At 36.8% G+C, this 12,899-nt stretch overlaps 1 long non-coding RNA gene across 1 annotated transcript in view; it reads left to right on the top strand.

Moving 5' to 3' along the window:
* The window catches only part of LOC111561838, a 153,710-nt gene that overhangs the window by 2,655 nt on the left and 138,156 nt on the right, over positions 1-12,899 (top strand). The gene's annotated exons all lie outside the window — the stretch shown is intronic.

Genomic DNA, 12,899 nt, shown 5'->3' with positions numbered 1-12,899 from the left:
TAAGCTTATGCAGAGACTTTGAAAAAAAACCCAGAAAATATTATAAACAGAATTCTTACTATCAATCTCACCCTCTAGAGATAATTGCTATTTAGGATTTTGGTATTTTTCCCATTGTTTTTACAAACAATGATGGTGTGGATGTTCATTTTGCATGGAAAGCTGTAACCTGCTTTTCTCACTTAACGTTACACGGATACTTATCTTCTCGAGAAAGGGATTTCCTCTATCAGCAGCTGTGGGCCTCTACTCTTGGTGGGATTTGGTATGAGGAAGATTAGACAGGAGGCATGTTGGCCCTTTAAAAGGAAACATTTTAAGGGAGTGAAGTGTAGTGCTTTGGTTTAGCAATCCTATAATGTAATTATGCTTGTGTTTCAAGATGGCATGTTTGGGGTATGAGAGGTTTAGAATACAGTTTGCTTGGACCTGGCTGGACCTCATGCTGAGGAGGCCAAAGACAACACCCTCTGTTGGAGCTGAGAAATCACCTTCATCAAAATGCCTCCTGTCTATATCTTCTCCGATACTTTGGAGAGGGCGTATCATTTGAGTAACTGCACTGCTATAACATGCACGTACCAGAGCATTCCTTTGCATCAAGCCTCAACCCAGGCCTCTGCAGGAACAGGACAAGGACCATGTGACTGGGAATGTATGCTTATAGAGACAAAGTCCAGGGGCCCCAAGACAGTTACTAGAAAAAGCTATTTAGTGACCAGTTTCCCCTGAGGAATCTATAATGAGGCTCAATGGGCTCTCTGCGGATCTTCTAAAATTCTTTGTACATATATTTTTCTAGGAAAATAAGATTTATAGGGGAGTCTGTGCCCTGCTCCCATTTATTAAGAACTATTCATTTCAGAGAAGGGGCAGAGTGCATATTCTGCAGACAGTCTCCTGGGAAAAATGATTATTTTTATCATTGAGCCTTAGATAAAGACCAGAGAACAGAGAACCTGAAGTTATGTTCTCTGGCAAGAATCTGCAATGCAAATATTCAATATTGCCAAATAAGGGAAGATTCATGTGCTTTTTTATCTATAATTATGCCTGCCTTCCTTCCTTCCTTCCTTCCTTCCTTCCTTCCTTCCTTCCTTCCTTCCTTCTATTTATCTATCATCTATCTCTTTATATCTATTATCTGTTGAGAGACTGGTTTGACTTTAGACAGACATGTAAGTAATTTATCTTCTTACTGCTTTCTTCATTGCCTACATAAAGCTCGGATAGCCTTTTACCTCCTAAGGTTATTGTAAGGATTAAATGATGTATCATTTGATGTAAAGTGCTTAGCACAATGCTTAATATATAGTAAGTTCTCATTAAATATTTGCAATTATAATTATACTAATTGCTAAATCTAGATATATTATAGCTCTTAGGCCATTATATGCTCAGAGGAAGTTCCTATACTGTCTTTCTTTGTCCTGTCTTCCTTGGCACTATGCCATATGTTGGAATATTGAGTGTTAATAATTTTGGTCTTTATCTATATTTCATTTCTTTAAAAATGTGCTCTTTCCTAGGGTTAATTTGTTAATTAATTGTTTTTATATTAATTACTGATAACATTGAGTTAAAATCTGCCTTTCAGGGAAACTTGTTGGCTAGTTTCGTTGGAGTAACTCTCAGGTTGGGCTGTGTTATGCTTCATTAACAGATGACTTCAAAATCTTAGTGACTTGAGGGGTGCCTGGGTGGCTCAGTTGGTTAAACATACAGCTTCAGCCCAGGTCATGATCTTATGGTTCTTGAGTTTGAGCCCTGCATTGGGCTCTGTGCTGACATTGTGGAGCCTGGAGCTTGCTTCTGATTCTGTGTCTTCTTCCCTCTCTGCCCCTCCCCCACTTGTGTTCTGTTTCTGTCTCTCTCAAAAATAAATAAACATTAAAAAAATAAAAAAAATCTTAGTGACTTGATACAAGAGAGGTTTATTTTATGTTCATGCCACATGTCTCTCATGAAGTGCTTGTGGGCCCTGGTAATGTATCCTCACCTTGGTTTGTAGAGCAGCCACCATCTTGAATGGTGCAAGTCACTGTATCGTTGGAGAGAAAGCACTCTGGAAGCATTCCCACTGGCATTTACATCCTCCAGCCCGCTGCTACACATGAGACTTTCGATTGCCACTCATTTGCCAGAACCAGTCACTTGGCCACACCCAACCACAAGGTGGGAGTAAGAAATACAATCCTACTCTGTTTCTTAAAGACTGGAAAACCAGAAATATCTCATGAATTTATCCATGACTAAAAAAATTGGTAATGATGAGATTTTAAGTCATGTATGGTAATCAGTTTTGAATATTCAGGCCATTTGTTCTCCCTCAAGTCATGCTACATGAATAACCAGCTAGCACAACTTCCATGTAGAAAATGTAAATGCTTTGGAGACTTGTGTTGATATCCTGAGATGCGGAGAAGAAGAAGGAATTGGTTCCCTCCTTTGTTGTTCTTAATCACCTTCAATTTGGGTTGGGTGTGTCAGGACTGGTGTTGATAGGCTTAGGGAAAAGTGGTCTTTGGGGCATAGTATTCTCTGTGTATGGTGTTTGAAATGGCAAAAGGAAGAGCCTTTGCTGATAGACATGGAAAGGGGGAGGCATGGAAAGCATCAACCTGGGGCAAACTCTTTTGAAGGAGAGATGTAGAGGATTTCTTTTTCTTCAGGTGACCAAAAGATATCTTGTGTGGAGTATGAGGAGGTAGCAATATACCAAGACAATTTGGGTAAATTTTAATATTACCCATATTCTCTGTGAGCTTACATTTTTCCATTTTACAAGATACTTCTTTTCATCAATTATCTCTTGAATTTCATAGTTATGAATTTGGTAGAGATTTTTTTTGTTTGTTTTAGGGATGATGATATTGAAGTACATAAAGGAAGAAGAAGGAAAAAAACTTTAAAATATTTACTGAGTACCTGTTGTGTGTCAGGCACTCTGAGACACTTTCATATATATTATTTGATTTTAATCTCCCAATAGCTCTGTAAGTCATGTATTTATTATAATATTAATAAGAAAACTGATGCTTAGAACATTGAAACTGGTTGTATTTGGGGATGCCTGGGTAGCCGTTGGTTAAGTGTCCAACTTGTGATTTCAGCTCAGGTCATGATCTCACAGTTTTATGAGTTTGAGTCCCACGTTGGGCTCTGTGGTGATAGTACAGAACCTGCTTTGGATTCTATCTGTGCCCCTCCCTCGCTCATGCTCTTTTTCTTTCTTAAAAATTAATAAATAAACTTAAAAAAAAGAAATTAGTTGTATTCAGACTGCATGAGAACCAAGTTTCCTATTTGCTAGCATCTTCTTGGGCCATGTGATCTCTTTTCTTTGCTTCATGTGGGTTTGTTGGGACTGAAGATTTAATCTTGAATTAGTGTTGCCTCTATTCATAGTATTTCTGCTTGACACATTCAATTTGACTAAAATGATTAAAATAGCTTCCATTTTGTTTGGTGAAATTATTACTAAATCATCATAGAGATGGCTCTACTGAGACAGTTGAAGAGCTGACGTCTAACTATGCCAGTGAGGTGTTAGGATTTTCTATGCCAGGGAAGCAAGAAAAAAAAAAAATCTTCAGTGCTGATGATACTGGTACCTGATACTCCAACACTGTTACATTCATTGGTCTTCTTTTTCCCATTTCAACTGGATTCAATACAGATGACTTTAATAATTTGTCAAAAATTTCCAAGATTCCTAGGTATAGATTAACAAGGAACAATACTGGATTCAGCACAACAGTATCAGCAATAACATTTTTAAAGATCAAGGTGACAAGATTTGTTTACTCAATTTAACATATACACATATATACGTGCATGGGTGTTAGGACCTTATCTGGAATTTATTTTTCACTTTTCAGTAGTCCATTTGGATTTTCTAATTTGATGTCTATGTCTTTGATCACTTGCCTGAAACCCCAAAGGTCCAAGACACATAGTAATTTGACATTTCATTGAAGCATAAATCTGAACCACAGAGTTGATGAGAAATATAATTTGTAGAATAAATTATACACCTAGAAGTGAGGTCAGCCTGAAGCTTAGCATTTGCATCTCAACTTGGCTGTGTTTTTTACCCTGTGCCTCAGTATATAGAAATAAAAAAGGAAATTATTTTCTGGATAGCAATTGAGAATTGGTGAATTAAATCTAATCCCATTTCTTTTCATATTGTTCAGCATGGGTATAGAAAAAGTAGTTAGGACTTTTATTATTATTTATGTTTTAATTTAAGAGTTGGTAAAATATGGCCCAATGGGCTGAATCCAACCTACCACTTGTCTTTGTAAATAAAGCTTTATTAGAATATAGCCATACCTATTTGTTTACATATTGTCAACAGATGCATTCATGCTACAATGGCAGAGTTCAGTGGTTGTAACAAAGATCATATGGCCTGCAAAGCCTAAAATATTTACTATCTGGTGTTCTAAGAAAAAGTTTGCTGACCCTTGTTTTAGTATTTTCCTTTAAATGTTTTGAATGTTTTATAGTGTACTTTATATAACACATAGTAGTAGTACATGTATATAATTTATAAATAAATATAGACACATATTGGAGGTACACTTAAAAATCATTTACACAGGGGTGCTTGGGTGGCTCAGTTGGTTGAGTGACTGACTCTTGATTTCAACTCAGGTCATGAACTCACAGTTCATGGGTTTGAACTTCGCATCAGGCTCTGCATGGAGCCTACTTGAGATTTCCTCTCTCTCTCTCTCTCTGCCCCTTCCCTGCTCATACTCTCTTTGTGTCTCTCTCAAAATAAATAATAAATAAAATTATTTACTCATATGTGGGCACATTTAAGAACTTTTGGACACCACAGGTTTTAGGCTTACTATTTAAGGAATGCTCACTAATGATTGCCTTTGTTGTAGTGGTTGATGTCATGAAAGGCACACATCTTGTTTTGTGCAATGTTTGTATTTTTATAAATCAAATTCTATGGGAGAAAGAAGAAGTACAGTGGCACATGAAGGGTACCTAATACAAAATAGGAGAGAGGGAGAGGGACAGAGTGGGGAGAGAAAAAGGAAAAAAGGAAGGGAAAGAGAAAAAAAAAAGAGGCAGGCTACCTGCCACCAGCAGTGCCTGCTCAGAGCTGTCGAATACACTTGTGTTAGGTTCAGAGTCAAAAGCACCTCTAATCTGATTGCAGTATGTGCTGCCTGCATGGTGTGATCTGAAGTATTTGAAAAGCTCCTCCCATCCTCGAAGAAAGAAAACACTATCTTTAATTGCTTTTTCTCAAAACCTGAAATTTTCCTAGTTAGTCTGCCCCTCAGATTATGGGATTTAAGGCTCTATTGAAAATACATTCTGGATACTGGGGGGGGGGGGGGATCATATTAGGGCATCTGCAGCCATTAACTCTTTTTGTTAATTAGCTAATTGGATTACTTGGTGCTCATTTGCTTGGTTGAAAAGTAGCTGAAAGACCCTGAATACAAACTCCTTCTTTGGTTTTGGTGAGAACACACCAGCTCAGAATGGCAGAGATAGATCAGAGGTGCCGTGACTCGGGGCACAGAGTCTGATGGAGAGGCCTGTTCCAGGCAGCTCTGATCACTGGTCCATCTGCAGGAAACATGGTGATCACAAGTTGCTTCTCTTGAGCTTGAAGGTTCATTAGTCAGTGAGGTAATAAGGACTATATATTACCAAGAACTCAAGGCCCACTGAGAATTTCTCCTGTATGTATTCATCTCGGCAGAGCAAAGCCATGCCAAGCTTAAAACTAATCTGCATTAATGAACAGTCTCCTTGATTTCCATTTTTATGATGTGTACTGGGTGGAGATTTGTTTCTCCCCTGCTCTCAATGGGATGGCTGACTGATGGATCACCTTCTCCGAGAAGCTTGTCTGTGCACAGTAACATTGCAAATGGGTGCAAATCAAAAAATCTTTTATTATTTCATTAAAATGATGACACAGGCTCCTAGTTTCCAAAATTATCTCCTCTCTTCACACGCCCAAACTGAGGTTTCTGTCTTGTCGTGTGGGTGGGTGTTGAAGAAGTCTCTGTGCTAGTGCTGTATGTCAGAAGATGCAGCTACTTGGGACAGTTTTGACATATCCTAATTTTGCTAGTAAAGCAGGGGAGAAGACTGTCAGAGATTATTGAGAGTGGGATGAGAGTGAATTGGAAAGAGGAGTTGAGAACTAGGACCAGATCCAGAAAGGCTGGAAACAGTGGGACAGGAGTGTGAGGAGAAATAAAAGGGGAACAAAATAAAGCAAAATGCGGATGGATCACTCTTGGGTTTTAAATTTGGGCCTTAAGCCAGTAGCACAAGATACTTCCTGAGATGATGACCCCACCACCACCGCCATCATTAGTATCATCCATTCTGGCACTGTGCTAACTGCCGTAGATGTCTTTTTTAAAAAAATTTTTACTTTTCACAGCAACCTTTCGAGAGAGATACTGATATTATTCATATTTCTTTCCTTTTTTAAAAAAAGTTGAGATATAATTCACAAATCATAAAATTCATTCTTTTAAAGTATACATTTCAGGGGCGCCTGGGTGGCTTCAGCTGGTTAAGCGTCCAACTCTTGGTGTTGGCTTCAGTCATGATCTCACATTTCGTGAGTTCGAGTCCTGCGTTGGGCTCTGTGCTGACAGCTCAGAGCCTGGAGCCTGCTTCAGATTCTGTGTCTTCCTCTCTCTCTGCCCCTTCCCTGCTTGCACTCTGTCTCTCTCTGTCTCTCTCTCTCAAAGATAAATAAACATTTAAAAAATTTAAAATATACATTTCAGTGGTTTAGTAAATTCACGGAGTTGTGCTACCACTGCCAGTGTCTGATTCCAGAACGTTTCCATCATCCCATCGATGCCTGTTAGCAGTCACTTTTATTCTTTCCTACCCCGCAGACCATGGTGATCACTCATCTACTTTCTGTGTCCATATTGGCCTCTTCTGGACATTTCATGTAAATGGAATCATGTAATATTTGACTTTTTGTGACTGACACTTTTCACTTAGCATAATATTTTCAAGGTTCATCTATGTTATGGCATGTATCACTACCGCATTCCTTTTTGTGGCTGGATAATATTTAATTGTATGAATACATCATATTTTGTTTATGCATTCATTGATGGGTATTTTGTTTTTCCCCCATGTTTTGGCCATTATGAACAGTGCTGATGTAAACGTGAATGCACAAGTGTTTGAGTGGACATATGCTTCCAATTCCCTTGGATATATACCTAGCAGAGGAATTGCTAGATCATATGGTAATTCCATGTTTAACTTTTTGTGGAACTGCCAAAATGTTTTCCATAGTGGTTGCACCATTTTACATTTCCACAAGCAATCTGTGAGAGTTTCAAATTTTTCACATCCTTACCAATATTTGTTATTGTCTCTTTTTGATTATAGCCATTCATGCAGATACGACATGGTATCTCATGATTGTGACTTGCATTTCCCTAGTAACTAATCATGCTGAGAATCTTGTAATATCTTATTGGCCATTTTTATATGTGATTTGGAGAAATGTATATTCAGATTATTTGCACAGTTTGTAATTGGGTTATTTATTTTATTGTTGAGTCATAATAGTTCTTTATGTTTTATTTATAAAAGATCTTTATCAGTTATATGGTTTTCAACCATTTTCTCCCATTCTGTGGGTTGTCTTTTCATTTTTTTTTTCATAGTAAGTATCCTTTGAGCATAAAAGTTGTCAACTTTGGTAATGTCAATTTATTTTTTTCTTTTATTACTTGTGCTTTTGGTATCATGTTTGAGAAACATTGTCGAATCTGAGGTCACAAGGATTTGCTCCTCTGCTTTTATCTGTTTTATAGCTTTAGCTCATACATTTAGATCCTTGATATATTTTACTATACTTTTAATATGGTGTATATATAATTTTTGTATATGGTGTGAGGTAGGGGTCCAATTTCATCCCTTTGCATGTGGATTCAGTTGTTTCAGCACTATTTCTTAAATTTATTTTAAACATTTTTCTTGAGAGACAGAGAGAGACAGAATGAGCAGGAGGAGGCAGAAAGAGAGAGGGAGACACAGAATCCAAAGCAGGCTCCAGGCTCTGAGCTGTCAGCACAGAGCCAGACATGGGACTTGAACCCACAAACAGTGAGATCATGACCGGAGCTGAAGTTGGACACTTAACTAACTGAGCCACCCAGGCACCCATTTCAGCACTATTTCTTGATAAGACTTGTTTCCATTGAGTGGTCTTGGCACCTTGATGAAAAATAATTGACCATAAATGTATGTATTTATTTCTGAATTCTGAGTTCTATTCCATTTATGTATCTATCATTATGTCAGCATCAAACAGTCTTGATTACTGTACCTTTGTCATAAGTTTTGAATTTGGGTAGTGTGAGTCCTCCAAATTTGTTCTTTTTTCAAGATTGTTTTGGCTATTCTGGGTCCCTTGCACTTTTATATGAATTTTAAGATCAGCTTGTCAATTTCTGCAAAAAAAAAAAAAAAAGCACTTGGGTTTTGATAGGGATTGTGTTGAATCTGCAAATCCATTTTGGTGAATATTGCTATCTTAGTAATATTGTCTTTCACTTCATGAATTTTGGATGTGTTTTCCCTTGTTTAGGTGTTCTTTAATTTTTTTTTCAATTATATTCTGTAGTTTTCCAATGCAAAAGTTTTTCACTTTTTGGTTAAATTTTATTTCTAAGTATTTTGTTCTTTTTGTTGCTCTCGGAGATGGAAATGTTTTCTTTTTCTTTTTTTCAATAATTTTTAAATGTTTATTTATTTTTTCTTCTAGTCTTTAATTTTATTTATTTATTTATTTATTTATTTATTTATTTATTTATTTATTTATTTATTTTACATCCAAATTACTTAGCATATAGTGCAACAATGATTTCAGGAGTAGATTCCTTAATGCCCCTTACCCATTTAGCCCATCCCCCTTCCCACACCCCCTCCAGTAACCCTCTGTTTGTTCTCCATATTTATGAATCTCTTATGTTTTGTCCCCCTCCCTGTTTTAATATTATTTTTGTTTCCCTTCCCTTATGTTCATCTGTTTTGTCTCTTAAAAACCTCATATGAGTGAAGTCATATGATTTTTGTCTTTCTCTGACTAATTTCACTTAGCATAATACCCTCCAGTTCCATCCACGTAGTCACAAATAGCAAGATTTCATTCTTTTTTGATTGCTGAGTAATACTCCATTGTATATATATATATATGTATGTCTTCTTTATCCATTCATCCATCGATGGACATTTGGGCTCTTTCCATACTTTGGCTATTGTTGATAGTGCTGCTATAAACATGGGGGTGCATGTGTCCCTTCGAAACAGCACACCTGTATCCCTTGGATATTTATCTAGTAGTGCAATTGCTGGGTCCTAAGGTAGTTCTATTTTTAGTTTTTTGAAGAACCTCCATACTGTTTTCCAGAGTGGCTGCACCAGCTTGCATTCCCACCAACAATGAAAAAGAGATCCTCTTTCTCTGCATCCTCACCAACATATATTGTTGCCTGGGTTGTTAATGTTAGCCATTCTGACAGGTGTAAGTTGGTATCTCCTTGTGGTTTTGGTTTGTATTTCCCTGATAATGAGTGATGTTGAGCATTTTTTCATGTGTTGGTTGGCCATCTGTATGTCTTCTTTGGAGAAGTGTCTATTCATGTCTTTTACCCATTTCTTCACTGGATTATTTGGTTTTTGGGTGTTGAGTTGGATAAGTTCTTTATAGATTTTGGATACTAACTCTTTATCTGATATGTCATTTGCAAATATCTTCTCCCATTCTGTTGGTTGCCTTTTAGTTTTGATGATTGTTTCCTTCGCTGTGCAGAAGCTTTTTATTTTGATGAGGTCCAGTAGTTCATTTTTGCTTTTGTTTCCCTTGTCTGGAGACATGTTGAGTAAGAAGTTGCTGCGGGCAAGATCAAAGAGGTTTTTGCCTTCTTTCTCCTCAAGGATCTTGATGGCTTCCTGTCTTACATTTAGGTCTTTCATCCATTTTGAGTTTATTTTTGTGTATGGTATAAGAAAGTGGTACAGGTTCATTCTTCTGCATGTCCAGTTTTCCCAGAACCACTTGCTGAAGAGAGTGTGTTTATTCCATTGGATATTTTTTCCTGCTTTGTCAAAGATTAGTTGGCCCTATGTTTGTGGGTCCATTTCTGGGTTCTCTATTATGTTCCATTGATCTGAGTGTCTGTTCTTGTGCCAGTACCATACTGTCTTGATAATTACAGCTTTGTAGTATAGCTTGAAGTCTGGGATTGTGATGCCTCCTGCTTTGGTTTTCTTTTTCAAGATTGCTTTGGCTATTCGGGGTCTTTTCTGGTTCCATGCAAATTTTAGGATTATTTGTTCTAGCTCTGTGAAGAATGCTGGTGTTATTTTGATAGGGATTGCATTGAATATGTAGATTGCTTTGGGTAGTATCAACATTTTAACAATATTTGTTAAATTCCAGGAGCATGGAATCTTTTTCCATTTTTTGGTGTCTTCTTTAATTTCTTTCATAAGCTTTCTATAGTTTTTAGTGTATACATTTTTCAGCTCTTTGGTTAGATTTATTCCTAGGTATTTTATGGTTTTTGGTGCAACTGTAAATGGGATTGAATTCTTGATTTCTCTTTCTGTTGCTTTATTGTTGGTGTATAGGAATGCAACCGATTTATGTGCATTCATTTTGTATCCTGCAACTTTGTTGAATTCATCAATCAGTTCTAGCAGTTTTTTGATGGAATCTTTAGGGTTTTCCATATAGAGTATCATGCCATCTGTGAAGAATGAAAGTTTGACCTCCACCTGGCTGATTTGGATCCCTTTATTTCTTTGTGTTGTCTGATTGCAGTGGCTAAGATTTCCAATATTATGTTGAATAACAGTGGTGAGAGTGGACATCCCTGTCTTGTTCCTGACCTTAGGAGGAAAGCTCTCAATTTTTCCCCATTGAGGATGATATTAGCATTGGGTCATTCATATATGGCTTTTATGATCTCGAGGTATGATCCTTATATCTCTACTTTCTTGAGGGTTTTTATCAAGAAAGGATGCTGTATTTTGTCAAATGCTTCCTCTGCATCTATTGAGAGGATCATATGGTTCTTGTCCTTTTATTGATGTCATGAATCACGTTAATTGTTTTGTGGATATTGAACCAGCCCTGCATCCCAGGTATAAATCCCACTTGGTCGTGGTGAATAATTTTTTAAAATGTATTGTTGGATCTGGTTGGCTAATATCTTGTTGAGGATTTTTACATTCATGTTCATCAGGGAAATTGGTGTATAGTTCTCCTTTTTAGTGGAGTCTCTGTCTGGTTTTGGAATCAAGGTAATGCTGGTTTCATAAAGTCTTTGGAAGTTTTCCTTCCATTTCTACTTTTTGGAACAGCTTCAAGAATAGGTGTTAACTCTTCCTTAAATGTTTGGTAGAATTCCCCTGGAAAGCCATCCGGCCCTGAACTCTTGTTATTTGGGAGATTTTTAATTACTAATTCAATTTCCTTACTGGTTATGGGTCTGTTCAAATTTTCTATCTCTTCCTGTTTCAGTTTTGGTAGTGTACATGTTTCTAGGAATTTGTCTATTGCTTCCAGATTGCCCATTTTATTGGCATATAATTGCTCATAATATTCTCTTATTATTGTTTTTATTGCTGCTGTGTTGGTTGTGATCTCTGCTCTTTCATTCTTGATTTTATTTATTTGGATCCTTTCCTTTTTCTTTTTGATCAAACTGGCTAGTGGTTTATTAATTTTGTTAATTCTTTCAAAGAACCAGCTTATGGTTTCATTGATCTGTTCTACTGTTTTTTTGGTTTCAATAGCATTAATTTCCGTTCTAATCTTTATTATTTTCTGTCTTCTGCTGGTTTTGGGTTTTATTTGCTATTCTTTTTCCAGGTCTTTAAGGCATAAAGTTAGGTTGTGTATCTGAGATCTTTCTTCCTTCTTTAAGAAGGCCTGGATTGCTATATACTTTCCTCTTATGACAAACTTTGCTGTGTCCCAGAGGTTTGGGTTGTGGTGTTATCATTTTCATTGGCTTCCATATACTTTTTAATTTCCTTTTTAACTGCTTGGTTAGCCCATTCATTCTTTACTAGGGTGTTCTTCAGTTTCCAAGTATTTGTTACCTTTCCAAATTTTTTTCTTGTGGTTGATTTTGAGTTTCATAGTGTTATGGTCTGAAAGTATGTACGGTATGATCTTGATCTTTTTGTACTTGCTGAGGGCTGATTTGTGTCTCAGTATGTGGTCTATGCTGGAGAACATTCCATGTGCACTGGAGAAGAACATATATTCTGCTGGTTTAGGATGAAATGTTCTGAATATATCTGTTAAGTCCATCTGGTCCAGTGTGTCATTCAAAGCCATTGTTTCCTTGTTGATTTTTTGATTAGATGATCTGTCCATTGCTGTGAGTAGGGTGTTGAACTCTCCTACTATTATGGTATTACTATCAATGAGTTTCTTTATGTTTGTGATTAATTGGTTTATATATATGGGTGCTGCCACATTTGGTGCCTAAATAAATGTTTACAATTGTTAGGTCTTCTTAGTGGATAGACCCCTTAATTATGATATAATGCCCTTCTTCATCTTTTGATACAGTCTTTATTCTAAAGTCTAGATTGTCTGATATATGTATGTCTACTCTGGCTTTCTTTTGTTGACCATTAGCATGATAGATGGTTCTCCATCCCCTTACTTTCAATCTGAAGGTATCTTTAGGTCTAAAGTGGGTCTTTTGTAGACAGCATATAGATGAATCTTGTTTTCTTATCCATTGTATTACCCTATGTCTTTTGCTTGGAGCATTCATGAGTCCATTGACGTTTAGAGTGAGTACTGAAAAATTTATTGCCATTATGTTGCTTGTAGAGTT

Source organism: Felis catus, chromosome C1 (assembly GCF_018350175.1).
Source record: "Felis catus isolate Fca126 chromosome C1, F.catus_Fca126_mat1.0, whole genome shotgun sequence".
Lineage (NCBI taxonomy): Eukaryota > Metazoa > Chordata > Mammalia > Carnivora > Felidae > Felis > Felis catus.
This window is presented reverse-complemented; position numbering and strand designations above follow the sequence as displayed.